The following is a 3,154-nucleotide window of genomic DNA, read 5'->3' as shown; positions in this document are numbered from 1 at the left end:
GGCTGCTGCAGGAAGCGCTGGGCAGCAATGAGGGGGAGAGGTCGCTTTTCCCCTGCACCAAGCACACTTCTGCCCTGCCAGTGCTGCTCTTGCTGCAGCTGTTCAGTGTGAGCAGACAAGTCTGCAACAGGTGCGGGGTGGGTCGGGGCTGCGCGCAGGTCCCTGCCAGTACCAGGGGGCTGGGACCAGGGGTGGTGGCAGCCAGAGGGAGATGCTGCTGCCTGGGCTGTGGAGCTACCCAGGGGTGGCAGGACATATCATGGCGGGATGGTGCCTGAGCCAGGTGAGACCAAGGGACCCGCTGCGGGCCAGACAAAGCCCTTCTGTGGGACAGATCCAGCCTGTGGGCCATATTTTGCCAACCCCTGGTCTTACATTACTCTTAGGTAAGTTGGGGTATGCTCTTGGAGACGAATGTAGTTGCCTATTCTGATATTCAGCATGATCTTGGCTCAACAGTTGTCCTGGTAGAAGGGTGATGATACTGATTTATTGATGATCCACTTTAAGTGCCACTTGCGGAGATAGTCAGTGATAAGTTCCATGTCAGGAACCAGTATCTTTTCCAGTTCTGTCATATCAATTCTTTGGGCTACCGTGGCAGCATTATCAGCATACATGTATCACTTGGATGTTTTATGTGGGAAGTCTGAGGTATACACAGAAAAGTACTGGTGCTGGCACTGACCCTTGGGGACACCTATACACGAGTACAGAGGCTGATCCAATGCGCTGGAATTCCAGCGTGTCCAAGCAGACTCAATTAATTGCAGCAATTACTGCGTTCTAGCAGCCTCCTGTGTCTCATGTATCAGCGTCCCCACACTTAAAATTGGCGGCGGAGATACCGATACATGAGATGCAGCCGTGCTTTAGAGTGGCTTTTGGAGCCGCTCTAATTAAAATACTGCGCCCCGGCCACATGTAAAAGTGCCCTGAGAGAGTCCATTCTTCAGAGTTTATACTCTGTTTTTTTTTTCTCCTTGGCTAGTAGTGTGAATGATCTGTTGGAGATTATGTTCATGATGAAAGCGCATAGCTTGCAGTCAGGTATCATAGAGTGCAGTTTATATTTGAGGCTTTGGTGCCATAGGGCTCCTAGAGACATGCGTGGAGCCTGCTCCAACATCCAGCATGTCAGAGCAGACTTAATCAAGTCTGCTGGAGCACAGAAATTGATGCGCTCTGGTAGCCTTCTGCATCATGTTTATCAGTGTCCCTGCGCATCTCCATGCTGAAAAAATGGCAGTGGGATATTTTGAAATAAAATATGTTTGATGAGCTTTATTTCAAAGTGCCCCACCGCCATTTTTTCAGTGCAGGGATGCTGATACGTGACGCATGGGTGCTTTTAATTAGTGCGGCTCACTTATTAAAGTGCCCAGTGCCTCATCCTGGAGCACATGTAAAAATGTCCTATACAGTATCAATAGGTGGCTGTAAGGCCACACCATTTTCTGCCTCATTTCAAATCCATATTCGGTGTCAGATGTAAGTAACATAACTTGGTCAATGGTATACTGCTTTTTTCCAAAAGCCAGCTTGTTCTTTTGGGAGCTGGGAATCAATGATGTTGTCTATTCTATTCAGGGTTATGCGCTCCATGAGTTTGTATGTAACGCATAGTAGTGAGATCAGTCAGTAGCTCTTTGGATCCTCTGGTGTTTTATTGGGTTTCAGGATAACAATGATGTTACCTTTTCTTCCGGTTTTTGGAAGTCTGTGACTTTCTTTTACACATGAATTTCCAAAGTCATCTTTTCATTGTGGTTCTGAACTTGGTAACAGATTCTTGGAATATTTTATCTGGGCCAGCAGCCTTCCCAGTCTTTTGGACCCACCTACAAACTAAAAAAACCACTGAGCAGCAAACAAACACATAATTCTTTCCAATGACTCATTCCTCCGTCACCGAGGATGAGTCTCACACAGACTTCCCTGTTTTTAGCTCTGTTTGCTTTATATTTGTAGAGAGTCTAGCATAATGCAGGGTTAAGATGCAATCACAATAGGTAGAATTACTGATTTTTATTTATTGTTGTTACTCTATACTCCTGTTGAGCTAGGGAATTTTTTTAAATATTTAATGCTCCGTAAAAAGCAGTTTGTGTGACTGAATTTTTTCCAAATAGTTTTGGTTGGAAAAAGTGGACAGAAAAAGTTTTTTAATAGTCAAAACAATTTGTTTTGGCATTTTTTAAATAAAACATTTGCATTTTTCATTTTGGAATGAAGTTTTAAGACCAACAATTGCTAAACTGAGTTTAAAAAAAATAAAAAGAAAGGAGATTTAATTTCATGTCCAACCAAAATATTTTGTTCAATCCAAACATTTTTTTGCTACAGGCAGTAAGACAAAAAACTAAATAAATTATTGGCATAGCTGTACTCCATAACAACTTTGTCTACTGAGGATAAAACGCTAACATTGTTGCTGATAACAATTATACACAAAATGGTAATTTTCACTTCAAAACTTACAATACTGCTAGAGAGCTGAGTGAATCTTGAGGGGAAAGGGAGGGACATCCCAGCATGTACCTTTATTAGACAGTTACTTGGTAATTCACAAAAAAACAAACCTCCCATCAACCTGTGAAGATGACAATAATGTTTGTAAATGCCAAATTGAATAAGGATCTAAATCTAAGGATACAACAGAGCGTGGTTCCAGATTTTAGAACTGGAAATTAGGATCTAGAACTACTTTACCAATTCTAGTGGACCTAGTTTTCCCCTAAAACTCAGTAAAAGGTTTTGGAGACTGGTAAATTTGTCCAAAAACACAGTTTCAAGGGGATGTAAACTATTTGCAAATCCCTATTTGTTTCTGGAATAGTTTCTTCTGGGAAAAAAGGGGGAAACTTTTTGGACATGCCAAATATTTTGTTCTGGAAATGTTGAACCAAAACACATGTTTTCCATTTCAATACGGTGGGGCTTTATGTTTTTGTTTTTTGAAATGCAGCTAAATTAAAAAGAGTGGGGGTCAAACCATCCTGGATTGACAGCAAAGGATATTTTTGGTGCATGTTGTTTTGCTGGGGGGCATGGAAGCTTCTGTTTTGGTTTGACCTGAAGAAGTTATATATTTTTCCTTTTCAGTTCCTCACTTTGGTAATTGAAACAAAATGATCCATTATTTAGCCAGCTC

At 41.9% G+C, this 3,154-nt stretch overlaps 1 protein-coding gene across 1 annotated transcript in view; it reads left to right on the top strand.

Moving 5' to 3' along the window:
* The window catches only part of LOC102372828, a 141,717-nt gene that overhangs the window by 7,236 nt on the left and 131,327 nt on the right, over positions 1-3,154 (top strand). The window lies entirely within an intron of this gene.

Source organism: Alligator sinensis, unplaced genomic scaffold (genome assembly GCF_000455745.1).
Source record: "Alligator sinensis unplaced genomic scaffold, ASM45574v1 scaffold962_1, whole genome shotgun sequence".
Classification (NCBI taxonomy): Eukaryota; Metazoa; Chordata; order Crocodylia; family Alligatoridae; genus Alligator; species Alligator sinensis.
This window is presented reverse-complemented; position numbering and strand designations above follow the sequence as displayed.